Raw genomic sequence first — 18,193 nt, 5'->3', positions numbered from 1 at the left:
TGGTCCATTTAGCCAGAACACCCAGGCTAGAGAATGTGCTGTTTGTAGGCTAAATGAAATAAATCAATAATAGACTCATTAAACATTGGTAGCAGTTTAAATAAATCCCTGATTAAACACTTCTGAAACAAATAAGCACACAAACACATCAACTCACAAGAACACGCACAAGCTTCTGTGTCTAAGATGATAATACTAAAATGCATTATATGCTGCCTACATATACACATGCAGACATAGACACGTTGTTTCACAGTTACAAAATGGAAAGAAAGGTGGGCTTTCATTACCACCAATTTCATCTCACCACCTACAATCACATCATGTCAAGTAGGTACTAAATAATCCCTTTTTCCACTTCATACTGATACACGAAGGCAGCAGAGATAAATTGTTACTGACACTTAAAAGCAGTCTGAAGAAATGTTGTGGTTATTTAGTCCAAGTCACTATTTCCATCCTTCCCTCCCTCACAGCTCACTCCATCCATCTGTCAATGGAGTTCCAGACTCTGGTCATCTATGTGTGTGTGTGTGTTAAGAGTGTATGTCTACAGCTGGTGACGCCAAATAAGGCTTTATTTCACTTCCTCTCTCCTGGTCTTTTTAACCCTGTGCTATCGCTGCAGTCCCAGAGAGATGGACAGACAGCCAGAGAGAGACAGGTGTTGTCTGCCTTGTATGTGTGTGTGTGTGTGTGTGTGTGTGTGTCAGTTCATGTGTAGGTGTGTGTCCTGGGATGCATGTTTGTGCGTTTGTGTGTATGTTTTTGTGTATTTTTGTTTAATAAAGGTATCCATGCACAAACGCATATGTACAGTATGCTCAGTGTGTGTGTGTGTGTGTGTGTGTGTGCGCACGCACATATTGGCTGAAGGCAGTGCATCTCTCTCTCTCTTGAGCCAGGTCCTGCAGAGCAAGCGTGCTGCGTTCACAGTCGGCCTGCATTTTACCAGCAGTCTCCATTTACACCGTCTGCCACTCGACCGTCCACGTCTGAAACATATATGGATTCTCTGGCTTATAACAGGTACAGCTGAGGGCGGGACGCAGCAAGATTTATATAATGTCCTAACATTCACATTTCAGAAAACAACATAGAAGGTTCAATATATAGCACAAACACAGAAACAGGTACATACAGTGATCAATCCTGTCTCACAGGGTTGAACGGGACATCAACTGGTTGGTCTTTTATCATATTCTAGCAGCACTACTTCTAAACAGTAAAAACAGTTGAAGGAGGTATACATATTGATTTCACTGAGAGGGAGCTTTGGAATTTATTCTAATTAAGTTTCTCTCTAATTGATTTGCTAATTGACTGGTACCTTTTGATTCTAGGAAATAAAAGGAATCAACTTCTCTGTCAACAACCAGTTTCCTCCAGGGGTCCCTCGAGATCTAAGCTTCTTCATCCAACGATGAACAAGAGGCAAAGAAAAATAAGAGTTTGTCTAGAAGGAGACAAATTGTGTCGGCTCTATAAGACTGTAAGTTTGAGAGTTTGCCATCCTATATCTGACAGATATTGGACCCCCTCACAGTTGAATTTAGTGTATTATCAAAGAATGAAATAAGGTGGTCAAAACCAAAATCATTCACTAATGCATCAATGTAATCATAAATGTGTATATGACATTAAAATTAAATATTAGTCAAAAAGGTTTGCCAATCCCTTAGTTTTAACCTGAAAAAGTAATTTCTTGATTCATCTGTGGAAGAAGTAGAGCAAAGGTTTTGAACGTACGACTGGCCAGCTCAAAACATAAACAAGGTCATCAGTTACCACTTGTCTACCAGTCTTATCTGGCCTTTGGTTGTCAGAAAGCTCAAACATGGTTTGAAATACAACAGCTTAATAAGAAGTGGGTCAACAGAGAATTGTATCAAGGGCAAACTTGACATAAGGTTAAAGCAAATCCTGTCTAGAGGAAACTGCTGGTGATGAAACTGAAACATATGCAGGAAATGAAGGAAAAAGAAACACAAAAATATTAGAAAAACCTTCCTCAAGCAAGTTTTTCAACTATATCCCCTTAAAGTTGGCCATATGTAAAATGATAACCATAGAAGAAATTGGTTTGAATATGTAGAAATCAGGGGTGCTAAAAGCAAAATGGAAGTAATTTTCAGTTCAAAGCAGCTTTCTGCATTAGCTACCTACCTGCATTTATTTGTTTTTTTATTAGTATTGTTTTTCTTTCTGAAGCGCTGAGTTTGAGGTCAGGAGACGTCAGTGATTAATATTTGGGATACATTTTAGTCATGAAGCCTAATGAATTCTGGTGGTGCTTAAGTCAAATATTTTACTGTATGAGTCCCATGTGGCTTGATTCAAGGTCTAATAAAAAGAGCAAGACAAAGACTATTTGATCTTTGTCTAGCACAGACACTACATCCCTGTAGACTTAATGGTTTATTTGGAACTTTTTAAACCAAAGTGCAAACTCATTAAAGTTCTAAAGATGGGCCAGAGCAGAAACTTGGCATCCACTAAAAGAGTTTTTTATTTTCAACTTATTCTTGTGTGTGACTTTTTAGCCCTGAGGGCGGCCTGAGCTGGCTGTTTTTCCAGCGACTTTCTCTCCTTCTCTCTATACTCCATCCCCTCGCTCAGAGCATGGAGGAAGTTCAAAGAAAATAGATGGTACTCCTCAAACACTTTCTGATCTGCTGCAGAGCAGAGGAGTGCTGTGCTGTCTTTGACAAGTAGTAACTAGTAGGTCCTGAAATCTTATACATTTATCTGTGTTTGAGTTAAATAACTTGATTTTTTTCCCCAAGTAAAGAGAGAATAATTAAATGATTGTCTTAAAGTTGTTCTTAAAGTTTATGCCTTAATTTCCCCAGAGTAACAATCTAAGTTTGTTTTGTCACTGCATATCTAATGTGAAGAATTCAAAAGTTGTGCCAACAGAACTTAATAAAATATGATAATGCTATTACTAAGAGTTTAAGGGCAGCGCAACAACAAGCACAAGCAGTCCTCTGACTGTTTCATACTTTCCTGAACATGATTTTAGCTTTGCCCGGCTATGTGGTCGGTCAGGATAGAGGCATTCATTTGTAAAAGACTTGTTTTATCAACGCCATCGCACAGTGGAGCCAGGAGCCAGGTACAGTCAGGTTGCTGGTATAGGTGGACGTGCATATTGTCTTCAGGTTCTCCACCCTTTTGTCCAAGTATGGTCACTTCTGACTCATAAAAAACCAAGATGTCACGGCCAAAATGCCAAACTTCAAAACGGTAGTCCACAAACCAATGACGTCACGGTGGCTACGTCCACTTCTTTCAACAGCCTATGGTTCCACCTCATCCCGCCCTTTTGCACTTTACGCTGATTGTTACACTTGCACAATTAAAATAGGGCCGAAGAGCGAAAGAGAGTGTTTTTAACATTTTGAATGTAGCTCATCAGTGAGATTTACCATCTCGATGAATTCAGACTGCATTCTTAAGAATAGGATATCAGCATCCGTCACTCAAAGATGCAAAACGCTTAAGACAGAGACAAAATGTTGATGTGAATAGCTTTCCAGGACATCAGCAGCAAATTGTGATTACATCTTGTTTGTCTGTTAATCACAAAATTATTGCCTCTCAAACAATGAATGTCACAGTGCAACTCTTTCTAAAGCTGCATCAGCTGGTTTCAAACTGATATTATCAAATCTGCCTTTATTACAAGATCAAAGGGATTCCAAAGGATTATTTTCACAATTAACATTAATAAATGAACATAATGTTGGCACATGTTTTATTATCATAAGCACTCACACCTCTCTCTCTCTCTCACACACACACACACACACACACACACACGCACACTCACAACTTCCATTATTGCAGTGACCACATATAATCCAGTCGCCATATCCGCTGCCAGCCACTGAGTCATTAGCATAATTATAACATGCAGAGATTTTTGGAACAAGCATGTGATTCTTCCCAAAAGCGTTGTCACACTGCCTCACTTGTGGGATTCATCTCCAGTCACACTCAAGTTGCCTCCCATCTGCTCTCTGAATACTACAAATTGTGTAAGTAGGAGAAGTTATCAGCCTCATCTTCATGAAATGGCCCAACAGATTTCTAAAGGACTCTCATGTCTGCTAGCCTTTTCACCAGCCTTTTCCTCTCCAGCTCGATATAGGTTCTACATCATTTATGTAACTGTGTGCACAATTTACAGTTAGAACCTTTTGAATAATCAGTGTTTGCTCGATAACACACCTGGACATAGTGACCTTCGGGTTCTGCTGTAATTGGATTTCATGGTTGAGAGGTGACGACAAGGGATTGTTTGATTTAGAGCCACCACTTCCATTACTTCCACCACTTTGACTCTCAATCTCATCCCTGCATTTTGGAATTAGTCCAGAATAGATAGGTGGTATTACAATGATATTTGAAGTATACTATTCTTATGTGGGTAGGATAGGCAAAAACTGCTTAAGCTGAGGTATTTTACACAAGTAGAAGGAAAAGTCATCACTGTAACTTCTTGAGCAAGAGCATGAAAGTATGTTGAGAAAAGTTTACTCAGTTACAGGTGAATCAACATATATAATTGTTTTATTTGTTTATTTACAGTAATGTCCAATGTTGCTGGTCAAAGAAATTAGGCTGTGTCTGTACTAGCTTCTATTTGTTGTGTGGCTGGTCGACATGTGAAGCTAGGATATACAGTAGTCTTGAGTCTTGAGTGGGTGTGACTACCTTAAAACAGAGAGCCAAAGCAGGCCTAGGATCAGTGGACCTTCCGGTTCTTTGACATTTTGAGAGCAAAACCACGTCCATGTTGGGGCATGTCCTGAACAGAATATTGTCCAAAAGAATAAAAGTGAGGGATTAGGAAGACCAAGAGTCTATGGCCATGCTAGTGTCTCTGTGAGGCTGTACTGAGGCACAGCGATCACAATGACAACGTTAAAATCGTGATGTTAAGCAGGTTTGTTTGCTATGTTCACCTTCTTAGTTTGGTGTACGAGCAAGCTGACATTTGCTAATTAGCACTAAACATAAAGTGTATTGGACAAATTGTGACCTGATGATGACGCCACATGAAAAGTTAAGGGATCACGAGATCACCATCCAATCCCATCTATCCAATAGTTATCATTTCATTTAAAATCACAAGTGTCAACCTCATGATGGCGCTAAAGGGAAAATTCGAGGGGTTTTTCAAAGTCATTAGGATTCATCCTCTGGTCACCATCAATATCTGTACAAAATGCAGTGGAAAGGCAGTGTACTGTTATCATAGTCAGCAGCTGAAGAATTTGTAAATAAGGATTCCCATAACGTGTTCCTTCATTGAAATACATCTTCCAATGAAATGTTTTTTTTAATTATAAACTACGCTTTTTCCGTTGCAAAACATCTGCTGTGGGAAAAAGTAATCCTCATTCATCAATGCACTCAATTTAGCTGCAAAATCCGAAACATCTAATCTAATGTAATTGTTTCTCAATTGAGGCCAATTTCCATCAGTGAGAGAGATTTTCCACAGCCAGTGAACAGACATTTATAATGCATTCCCTAAATGAAAAGCCCAATCAGCAGTTCCCTCTGGCCTGATGCCTCAATCTGTTTCCCAATCTCATTTCTAATTTATCTTACTCTGCCCCAACAAGCCCGGTGCAGTGAAGTGCAGTTTGACATTAGTCCTTCGAATCTGCAGTGGGCCATGAAGTGAGAGAAGAGTGGTTTGGCATGAATCCCATCCCAATTCAAATCCCAAAACTCCATAAAGTGCCCTTCATTTGTCTTCTATTCAAGTTCATCTGTGCTTTATGAATGAGCTTAAAAATGTGAGAGTTTCTGTTCCCTGTAAGGAATCCTAATGGCTTCCCGATGTAGCTTCGGCTGTACATGGAAAAAATGAGGGAGAATCAACTTTCACTATTTTTATCTCATACATTTTCAATCGTTGGGTGTCTTACTTACTTTAAATTCACTCGAAGAATTAATGTGATCCATGTTGATGATGGTTACTAACAGGTGATGTTGGATTGTGTTCTTGTTCATGTCATTCTTCTTCTTGACACGACATGAGATGACCTTTAACACTGCTAAGTGGTGTGTGTATGCGTGTCTGTGCAATTCTTTTTGACATTTTATTGCAAAAGGTCACAGCACTTTTGAGTTTTGTGTTTGTTGACTCTGTCCGGAACATCAAAGCTAAACCACAGTAGTGAAACTGTTTTTACAAATTTTACAATGGTTGTGGGTGTTCGGGGCAGAGTGGTGCGTCTAGGCCATTCTGAATGGTCTGGCCAAGGAACATGACATTTTGTATTGCCTCCTCCTCTAAAGGGCAGTATCATGTTATTAAAGCCATCCAGAGGGGCAGCTTAACATTTCCAAACCATCACTGTTTCATTTTAGCTTCATCCTGCATGTAACATTTGCCAATTTCTTAGTCAGTCTGATCAGACTTTCTTTAAGTTTTCCTGTCGCCCCCATGGTAGCTATGTCTAACAAGCCAATCAGCAATTCACAACCTGGCAGAGTTGCCAGCCAGTCACATTTCAGGGGATGTCAAGGGGCATCACTAACATCTCATTGGCCGTAGAAGAGTCAACATTTTTGGGTTACAGCAATGTAGCTAGCTCAGTTATCATGGAGAACTGTGCATTCAAATGTTTGCTGACATCATAGTTGATTACTTGTGCACATGTGCATAGTGAAGGTGTGGATACCAACAACAAAAACAGAAGTAGCACAATGTTGTAGCGCCACAAAACTTCTGCGGAAGGGGGTCGGGATGAATGGTTGTGCCAAAAATGTGTGTGACTTTGACATGGGAGGCTGCTGTTCACTTCCTGTCTCCTACCAGAAACCTTGACCAAGTTGCCTAAATCTAACCAAATCTCAACCACAAAGGTGGCAGAGCAAAAGGGTTTGAGACAATGGGGCAGCAGTGTTTATGTGGACTGATTTGTGTTTGATGAGTGAAGCCTCCTCTTCCAAACCCCTATTGATGGATCTGCAGAGAGGTGAGGTTGTGGTAGTTCAAGATGAACTGATAATGATCTGTGTGTAGATTTAGAAACACCCTTTACGTGGTGGATATGTATCTATGTGTCATGCACATTTAAAGACAAGAACAGGGGGTGCCCCGGTAACTCACCTGGTAGAGCACATACCATTAAAGCTGAGTCTTTACTGCAGCATCGTCCTCTCTCTGTCTCTCTCTCTCTACTGCCTTTCCCATCTCTCTCTGCAGCTGTCACTATCCAATTAAGACAAAAATGTCAGAAAAAATCATCTTAAAAAATAAAACAGGAACAGGTTCCTATGTGGATACTGTTATGTTCTCCTACATTGAATACTTGTGTTGTTTATGTGCCATCCACTCTCTTGAGTATCTTCTTTGTTAGTTATTATGTTTGCCACCATCAAAGACTACCCACAGATGTATGCCCAAAATATCAAAGGGAATATCCAACAGTTTTCACGCTGTGAGTTGGATATGTATAAGGGAGTGAAACAGTGGCATAAAACATAGAACACAGAAGCATTTGAATATTAACATCAAGGTTATACCTTTCTACACACGGTATATTTTAGTGGTTGTGGGACTGACGAACAAAGGCGTCTTCTGTCTGACTTTTCGAGGAAAAGAGGAATCCATAATGCAAAATAAGAGTGCTAGGATGCAGTTTGATGTATGACCTCAGAGAGTCGTTCTCCCACAGATTTTAGATGGTGCTTGTCAAATTTGGGCCTTTGTAGTTGGTGCTGAGAAGCTTGAACTCCTCTGACAGTGGAAATGATAAAAAGAAAATGGACACATCAGTTGCAATGTACACTTAACGCAGGCATCAAGAAATAAATATAATAAGCTCAAGCATAAACTCACGTACACATAAATACTGTAGATGTCCAAAGGCACACTGATGCACAATCTTGTGTCCGAGCACTGATCAAACTCTTCAGCGTGGACTCGGTGGTGTTATCAGACAGGACACATGGTGAGTGCGCGACTGTCTGCAGAGGCCTGGGGTGAAAAGAGCCCTGATCCAACATTGTCATAGCTTCTGTAGCACTGCAGGTGTTATAAAAGCGACTGGAATATGGATGAGTGGGAGACTGCCCTGATTGAAATGTGCTAAAGCGAGTCGGTGCCTTTGTACTCCCCTCCAAGGTGTGGGAGAGGAGGAAGAGAGAGAAAGTAGGGCAGAGAGAAGAGTAAAGTACACAACAAGGTGGAGCTGCTTGCTGATGCTTTGCTGTCCTGAGCCTGAACACAAGTTGCCCTCGAGCACTGGTTCTCAATCAGATTATTTTAACCCGATTCGCAATGCTGCATGGCAAAGCCTTATCCTCAGCTCTGTGTGTGTGTGTGTGTGTGTGTGTTTGTCCGAGTGGCTGTGTGTCTGTAGCAAAATACGCTCAGGTTTTTCTTGTCGGTTAACAAGTAAAGCATGACACAGTTGTATGGGTTCGTAACACACATAAACACTGACACAGTTTTCCTCGTATCTCTTTCAGGAAACCTCCTCCAACTCAGATCGAGGCTTCTGAGAAATGAGCTGCCAATGTAAGTCCTTTGCCTGACCTCAGCGCTCAGCTGGTAATGTTGCTTTTAAATTAATTAAACTGACTGAAAGTTATAATTGAGCGCACAAACACTCACAGGGCCGCAGCCTTGGACCCATCACCTTTAACTCCCCTCTCCTCACTAACCATCAGGGACAGGATTCACCACTGACATCATTTATTAGTAGCTAATTGCTATTCCCTGCAAACACACTGATGGGACATCAAAGGATGACTCACTGCAGGACGAGCGAGTGAAATTCAAATTTCAAACACAACCCCTTCCTTCAGTATTATGCTACAGAGTTGCCACTTCTGGTTTTAGTTTGTCATCCCGAGCACAAGGAAGGCTTAAGGCGCTATCAATAATGGATGAGGATGAGAGACTTTCCAGCGAGTTTTCCAGAAGCTTCAGCGCTCGCATTTAAAACCCGGCAGGACCGGCTCTCTGCACACCTGGAAACTGGTGTTGTAGCTTTCAAGCAGCTCTCGAGGCGGTGTAGTCGGTCAGTGGCACTTACTGCAAAGATAAGAAGCTACAGCTTTCGGGGAATCAGAATGTGACATGTAAGAAAGTTTTATAATGCATTCACTCTAAAGTAGATTAGTAAACTCTAGCCCAGATAACAAATACACTGTAAAAAATTTCATTATTATCAATGTAAACCTCTGCAAACACATCCTTGACATATTATCACCTTATATGTGATATGGTGAGTGTGGTAACAAACAGTTTCCTATTTACACAGCTAGCAGACACTGAGTAACATTAGCGGCGCATTAGCGGAAATATAAGGAATAAAGTCCAATATTCACGGTCCCTCTGTTTTGGTCTCCGCCAACTCCTAAGCGAAATAACTGTCTCTTTAGCAGCTAAAAGCTCCGCTATGTTCAGTGTCTGCTGTGAAGTGCTGGGCACGTAGCATTCAGCGGGTTTATCAGAGCTTTTAGCGATGAAAAGAGCTCCGTTAAAGTCTTTGAACAAATAAAAAGATATGGCACTGCAGAATGAATATTACAGCATATTTCCAATGCAAATCCACTTATTTCAAGTATTTTCTAATCAAGTTAAATTTGTCTTTATTCCAGTGCACCAACCTGCACACTTTCTACACAAGTGGTTTTGTATATGAAACAGGTTGCAATATTCTCCCGACACTGGCAGAAAATAAGATTTATAGGATTCAATTATAGACAGAAATGACTTGAGAAGATGGAGATTTGATACACCTGGTCTGGTGTAATTGTACATTGTAACAATGAATATATGTATGAAAATAGGGGAAACATGATATTTCACAGATCATTGGACGTTGTGTCTGCTGGATTATGTCATGTTTGTTAGGGACTCAGAATTCCTAAATATCAGTGAGCACAAGTTGTACAAATAAGACATAAACATGTGAAAGTCATTTTGATGGACATTTGAAACTGTATACATGTTACAGCAGCAGATTCAATTTAATGATTATACCCACAAACATGACCACTTCTCACATACGTGTTCAATGTCAAGCAACGTCCTGTCTTTGTAGTTTCTCTCAAATATTTGCATCCACACCTCCTATATCACACGTGCACTCTGAGACACGCATTTGCATACAAATACAGATCTTGACATTCACTCACACAGGCACATGTACATCTCAGCAGACCCATGCATGTGCACACATATCGCCTGTTTGCTGCAGAAACAGGGGTCCTGCCAGCCGTGTTGCTGTGGTTAGGAGATAACAGGGAGCTCCAATCACAGGAGTCCTCTCAATCCTTCCCATAAGGCCCCTGATGGGAGTCTCCCCAGGGTGGAGGATGAGAGGGTGGCTGACATCACACTCATAATAGGCCTTGCTACAAGTGTTAGAATTGGATCAGGAGGTTGCATTTGACATCGGCTTTTGTACAGTAACCGCACAAAAGGTGCAACGTGGCTTGATAACAAATTAATCGTGCAACCTCTGTGGCGGATTAATTCGTGCTTTCCTTTTTAGGTCAAAGAGAGGCACGTGGCATTTGCCAGGGGATAATCAGATCAATGATAGCTTCGCAGAGGAAAGACAGAAAGGATACGACCACAATATTGAAACACTGTGATCAAAGCCGAGCTCACTCTGTGAATGAGAATGTAGGGAGGCAGAGCGGGGCTGTAAAGGACAGCTGTGATTGATGCATTGCTCTCTCCTGGCTGTCTGCACACAAAGAGAAGGAGACAATTTCCCTGAATCACAGTGTGGAACTTCTTTTGTCTCCTCTCTCTGTCTCTTTACGCACTTGCATTATAAAGTGCTCGTCCTGTGCTATTAAAAAGCCTCTTATGTGTGCAGACAGTAAGAAGCAGGCGTGGAAACACACACAGCGTAAAAGTGCTCTTACTGTCCTACACATTGAATATAAACTGAGTATCACTTCTGAGGAATACAGAATTATTTCATCCCATTTACTGCTGCTTTTTTTTGCTGTACTCAAACAGATTTAAAACGTGACATGAACCACCCTATTTCTTTACCTTTTGTTATGAATCGTTGGTTATCCCCAGAAATTAGATGTGCTGTTACCTCTGAAATCTGTGTATTTTTAGATGAGTCACAGCAGAGAAAAACATTTGTTTAAATGGATATGTTCTAATATACCAGGGCCAACTCACTCACAAACACACAGTCCACTCACACTGTGAATAGAACATGTGAGAAATGAATTAATGTCACTCCATGTTACTATGTCAAGGTCAACATCCTCTCTGACTCAGAAATCCTTTCAGCAAAGATCCACAGTACCTGCTCCAGTGCAGTTTAACAAGGTAATGAGTCTCAGTGGTGATATTCAAACCACAGTGGGAAGGAAGCTTCATGGGACCCAGTTGATTAAGAAGACTTATAATGTAGTAAAACAGCCTCTAATTTAAAAATCCCTCCTTGGAACAACACAACAGAACATTAGACCTTTCTTTCATTGTTTACAGCTTTTGTATACATCAATGTTGAATTCTGGTAGAAAATCCATACATTGCTGAGTTGTGTAAAATCTCATCCCTGGGGCAGCGTGTCAGATTTACAATTCCACAGGTACTACAACATGAATAAAACCATTTCACCTTCCCAGAAAGAAGTAACTGGACTCATGTTTTTTACATCAAGGCAGAATGTACTTTGTTCTGGTTCTTTTGTGAGCTAAAAGTATGATTTTGAGACGGGTTACACCATGCAAAGAAAGTGAATGGAGATAGAGAGAGTGGACTCGCATCATGGCCAGGTAGCTTTACAGCCAATGGTTCTATAAAGCATTCCAGGGGAGGGAGTTACAAAGAACACTCTAAACAAAGAAACTGAGGGGAAGAATTTTATAGGTTTGACATTTGTTACACGATACTGAACCAAATAAAAATGTGACATTTTGTACAGACATTCATCCCTAATCCAGTACTGTGGTTTATGACCAAATACCTGCAAAACTAACGACATTCCCTTTAGCTTCAGCTGTACTTTGTGTTTAGTGCAAATTAACAAATATTATAATTCCAACACTCTAAACTAAGATGGTAAACATTACACCTGCTGAACATTAGTATGTTAGCAGGGTTATGTCCGCCTGACGAAAGACGCTTTCACGTGGAGCGGGCGAACCAATCACAAGACTCCGCAGATGACGTATTTAAATCTGCAACTTGTTTACGGTTGCCTTGCTTTCGTGGTTGATTTGTTTGTAAATACATTACAAGAACATTGGCGGCGGACAAAAAACAGCTCCTTGCCCACCATGTTCCTGAAGATAATCAGATACGTCGTCCGCCACGTACACACACATCCGGCCTAATGTGGCCAATACATTTGATTTCACAAAGACCTCTTAATGGATCCCCATGATATCCATGTTGCAGAAATGCAAAAATTTGTATGTTGCACGTGGAAGTCACATGTAGTAAAATGCATCCATGTGACTTTGGGGAACAGCCTCTTGGGCTGTAGTTCACGTCTTCTAAATGTCAGTGCTCTGTGTGATATATATATATCTATATATATATAGATATATATATATATGACCTGCTGGCTTTATGACTGTTGTCATGGCAACGGCTCATCCCCATGCCATTGACGGGTTGATAGGTTGACAGACGGCCATTAGGGTATTGTTGTAACATCACATCGGGATTGTGAGGCGTTGACCCACTTGGCATCCAGAGGGGTCTCCTTTCCTCTCCCACCCGTCACATGATCACCCCTCACATCGCCACAGGAAGTGACTTTTCACCTTTTCCTTTCACAGCAGGAAATCTCATTGCACTGCTGCTTCCTCTATAGGGGGGGGGGGGTGTCAAGGCTGTGTGGATGTATTAGACTGAGGTTATTGTGTGTCAGGCCAAGGGCATTTTGTGAGGTGAGGTTTAAGGGCTAATCCTGGTGGTGGGATTTATAGCTGTGCTGTGGTCATTCACAACAACAGGCTGTGGGTGACTGCTCATAGCTCACACACATGCAACTCACAGACAGCACAGGGCATCACTGAGCTGAAGCTTAGGTATAAGACTTTTAAGTTTACTCCTGATGAAAACATCAAACCTCTTCTTATCCCTTCATTTAACTACGTCTTGCACTCTGGAAGTTAACCTCACTTTTAGTTGTGCAAAGACTCGCTGCGTACTGACCTGAACTTCAAATATTAATGCTCATTGAAGTTCTCTATGTTGTTTGCCATAGCATATAATTAGAGAGAGACTGCTCTAATTTGATGTGATAGTTTGATATCAAAGATCAGCTGAGTTTTAGAGCATGTAGTGCCTTCAGTAATGGTAGATAATGCCAGGATCTTTTAGCCTTTGAAGTGGATCCTTACTGTGTGTGTGGGAGATGGTGTGTGTGAGAGCATGTTTGAATGGTGTCTTTGCATTCAAGCATCTTAATATATGCGCACTCATAGAAATATGCAAGTGTCTGTCTGTGCGCATGCATACGTGCACATCTCTATGTCTGTTTGCATTAGTCCTTCTGATTTGCCCTGAATCTAGAGATAGAGGCCACAGCTGTAGCACACAACCCTCTCCTCCCACTGTGCTCCACTGTGTGCAGGACCCAGCGAGAGACACCCATCTCTGTGTTATTCCCAAATATAAAAATACTCTCTCGAATAAAGTAGCACTAGGCCGTGTCTGGCCACCGTGTCTTCAACTTAAAATTGGGTTCAGATTGGTTATATTATGAGGTGTTTGATCCTTTGGAACGCAGTACTAATTCAAGAAGCTAACCCACTTCCCCTGCTTCTTGCAGATTTAATACTTAAAAGACAGGTTCACATTTCTTCACTTAAATCAATGTCAATCATAATACATTACTAACATGCCCATATGTGCATGAAAAGAGTTATTGTTTGCTGAAATCAATCCTCCTGTTCATACTGTATGTGAGGATGTCCGGAGGGGACATCAACATTTTCAATGTAAAAGATGAAATCCTCATTTTGTGCAAAGAAATTAAGTTTGGCTGAAGCTAATATGAAGACAGTCTTTTTAGTACGAAATTCCCTCTTTGTGTTACTATCTCTCCTGTCTATGGGAAACACAAAGAGGGAATTTTGTGCTCAAAAGGCAGTAACTTTGGAAGACCTTACACTGGATCATTTTATGGAGAAATTATTAAAATTAAAAATAACTTTTGTTGGTGTTCATATGGGCAAGTGAGTATTATATGACAGCCTAGGGGAAAAAGGTCGGGGGATCTATCGTTTAAAGGTCTACTACTTTTGAAAAAATATAATGTAGTTATTAGACAACCCTGACTGATTGATGAGGAAGGAAGTTGTTCAATAGCATTATAGTCACTAGTGCGCCTATATGAATTGAGTTGTTCGTAACTCTGCCTGGTGATTGGCTTAGTGGTGTTTACACACAGTTGCCTTCACACCTACAGTTACAAGGTCAAAAGGGGTGGGAGTGGAGGATTTATATTGGAACGTGGCCATGATAACTGCTGCCACTCAGATTAGAGGTGACATTGTATATCATCATGTGGCTTTAGGATTAAATGTAGCTCTGGTTTATGCAGATGAATTGTTTTGGGCTGATTTGTGATCAGACTCTGCTTTGGACCTGAACCATAGTGCAAACATTTAGAAAGCGCTTTGGTGTTTGTTAACTGTGTGGATTACAAAATAGATTGAGAAATGGCTCAACATTAAATCTGCACATTTTTACATAAACATGCAAAGCATAACTGGTTATCACTGCTGTCATCAAGGACCTGCAAGTGTTTTTATTTATTTATTTATTTATTTATTTCAACTCTTGAATTCAAAGGTGGGTCGCTGGTTAGGCTGCATGATCCTTGAGCCCTCACAACCACTTCACACCTGCTGAACTGTTTCTGAAATACGGAATATTAATATTCTATATTAATATAAAAAATCAAGCCTGCAAAGTTTCTATTTGACAGGAGTAGTGTATTTATAGGCCTGAGCCATATAAAAATGTGATATTTTTTTATTTTTTACAGTATCAGAATAGCAACAATAAAACTGTGCCTTATTCAGAAGAAGACATATGCTTGTCAATACAAAGACTTGAGGTCTGTAACCACTGCTAACATTTTCTGATAATCAGGACTACAAATTCATAAATAATCTGTTCACTGTAACAGCATGGAAGAGCTGCTTGCTTAAATGTAAAACACCCCAAAACACCCTGGAGATCTCCAGATGGCACGTTCAGCTCCTAAATGTATTGACTGTGTTTTGATACGAGGCTTTCCTCATCCTGAAAAACAAAAATGGTAAAAGCATCACTCCGCGCCCGTTTAATGTACCATATTTACACATAGAAATAGTTTCGAGGACATGGAAAGTTCCATCGCCATCATGCACAGCAGTGAAGTGGTGCCACTGTCTTTCACTGACTTCCTTTCTGGCTCACAGCCTTCAGAGATGGGCTAAAACGAGTGGGTCATCTATCACAACAGAGGGGAGAGTGGTAAATTTATAGCAGTGAAAATAGGTCAGAGCACAGCACTGATGGAATAGATAGAGTGTAATTAGGACAAGGTTAGCCTGCTCCACACACACGCATGCATGCACGCACATACACACTATTTATTATTAATTACGTGACACACATGCATATAAGTGTGTGTTTGCTCATAAACACTCAGCACTCGGAGGCATTCAGTGACTGACAAATTATTCAATTACTTCTCACTTGAACAAGGCCTCATAACTTAAAACAAAGCAAAGGAAAATTCAAATCTTTCAAGCAGTCATAAACTTGCACACGCATATGCTTCACATGTTCACACTCATTTACGCCCTCGCACCTTTTCTGGGATAAACACATGCACCGAACACTCTGCTAACTGACACACATCTCCTCCTCCAGCATCATCAAATCTCTTCGACTGAAAACTCTTCTTGTTTCCTTTTATAAATGCAGAAAACCGAACTCTCCTGACACTACCCCTCTCTCGTTCTTCCTCCTCCATGCTAGGTTTCTCCCCACCCACCCCCTTGCTGATTTCTGTCGCTCATCTTCCTCTGCTTCTTTGTATTTCTTCACCTTCTCCCCAGTGCACAGTTTACAACACATTTACTCATTTTCGCACCTTCATTCCCTTCAGATTGCTTTCATTTTCACTGCTGTCAAAACCCACACCTTTCTCCCCACAGTTTTTCCCTCACCTCCTTCTGTCCCTTCCTCCTCACCAGCAGTCTGTAAGCATTTGCCTTCCTTGTTACATGTAACACACACTGCCTTCAGACACACACACACACACACACACACACACAGAGCTGCCCCCTGTCTTCCAGGGCAGTGCTGTAAGCTTACGGAGCAGATGGGCTCCAACAAACTGCCGCTCTGTACAGTGTTGCTCATATGATGGGATGATGTCCTTTGCACAGGCTCTCATCTTAATCTGGCCGCCCACAGACTCGCCAGTGTAGAAACTGGCAACTGGTCGAAAAATCTGGCAACCCAAGGGCTACAGCACCGACAACCCGGAGACGATTTGATACAGACTCTCGCTATCAGTTTGAATATTTCCAGGATGGCAAAGCTTAGGTGTGTGAATGAAAATATTTTGTAATAGAAATTCTCACTTTGTCTTGGAGTGAGGAGTCCATTTGTTTTTGGAACTATTTCATGCCAGGAAAGATGTGAGTTGAGTAAATATTGTTGGAATTAAAAATGAAATCTTCATTTAGTGCTTTTTCATAGTCAAATGTTGACAGACAGGTGTTTTACTGCAGGGAATGCTGACTAGGTAAAGACTGAGAGATTTGGTTTCAACCAATTTGGGTTTTTGATTATCAAAAATTGATCCCAGTATTTTATATTTTTATTTTGTGCTGCATTTTTGGTTCCATTCAACCATTTTCATCCCAAAACATCTGTCCCTCTGTACCAGTGCTGCAGTATTTTTGACAAATTAGCATGAAGGAAAGTAGCAAGAAAGTACATTAGCTCATGTGCTGTGCTTAAGTACAACTTAAAACTTGTACTTTACTTGAGTATTTTCATTTTATGCTACTATATATATGCATTACATTTTGCTTTAAAATATATGAATAGCTTGTAAAATACAATGCATCATTACAGATAAAATCAGTGTTTTCCTACCTTTTTGTCTTTTGACCCTGACAAAAAAGTCAGTGTCTAGTCACGTCATGTCCTTGTCACGTTTCAGGTGTATGTGAGTTGTTACCAGTTCAACCAAAGGAAGATTTACTCTCTTAACTTCTCAGATGGTTTCATTTAAATAACTGTTCGAGATCCAAACGTGTCAAAATGTACATTATTTCCCAAAAAAGCAAAGATTAGATAGTCCAAAAACTTTGTGTAGGAGGTTTTTCATCTTTCCTATCCCATGTAATATCCCAGGATCCATCAGGCTTTTAGTAGTTAAAACTAGCTCCACCTCAACCAGCTACAACAGTAAAATAATTAACAGTCTAATAATGTCATATATAATCAGTGATATGCACCATTTTTCTGTTTTTCTATATTTTAGTACATTTTGCTGATTATAGTTACATACTGTTACTTAAGGAGGACTTTGAATGAAGGACTTTTACTTGTAATGGAGTATTTTTACATGAATGTAAAAATGTTTATATTATGGAAACTTCAGGCTAAAATATACAGTTACTCCCTGATTTATACGATATTGAGTGCTTCAGAGAGAATATAGTTTCAGGTATGGCTCTGGGACTTTTAATCGTTATTTAAACATTGCTTGACATCCAAACAGACCTTTTCATCACATCTCCAAAGCTTCCTGTCAGATTTTGTGACAAATAATTCTGTAAATTCTGACTCGAACAAGCAGGAGCCTCATAACCTCCCAACATGCTGAATGAAAATATCAGAAAGTGATGGAACTTGGCAGAAACACAGTCCAGCTTGTATTGAGTGTGATCGCCCTCCTCTGGTTAGAAGCGTGAACTGCCTGTGGCTCTGAGGCTGCGGTGGCTGAGAGAATGAGTAAGGTCATGAGTTGGACACGGTGCCAAGCGCCCCTTTTTTCCCACTGGAGGAGCAGATGGCAGCTCCCCAGTGCACAAGGCAGGGAGATGCTACCACCAGACGCTCCAAGCAGGGTGCAAAGACACACACAAACACAGACACATTAACACTCTCATGTGCTCTCATTTTTGAGCACACTATTCTCTA

Source organism: Enoplosus armatus, chromosome 3 (genome assembly GCF_043641665.1).
Source record: "Enoplosus armatus isolate fEnoArm2 chromosome 3, fEnoArm2.hap1, whole genome shotgun sequence".
Lineage (NCBI taxonomy): Eukaryota > Metazoa > Chordata > Actinopteri > Centrarchiformes > Enoplosidae > Enoplosus > Enoplosus armatus.
This window is presented reverse-complemented; position numbering follows the sequence as displayed.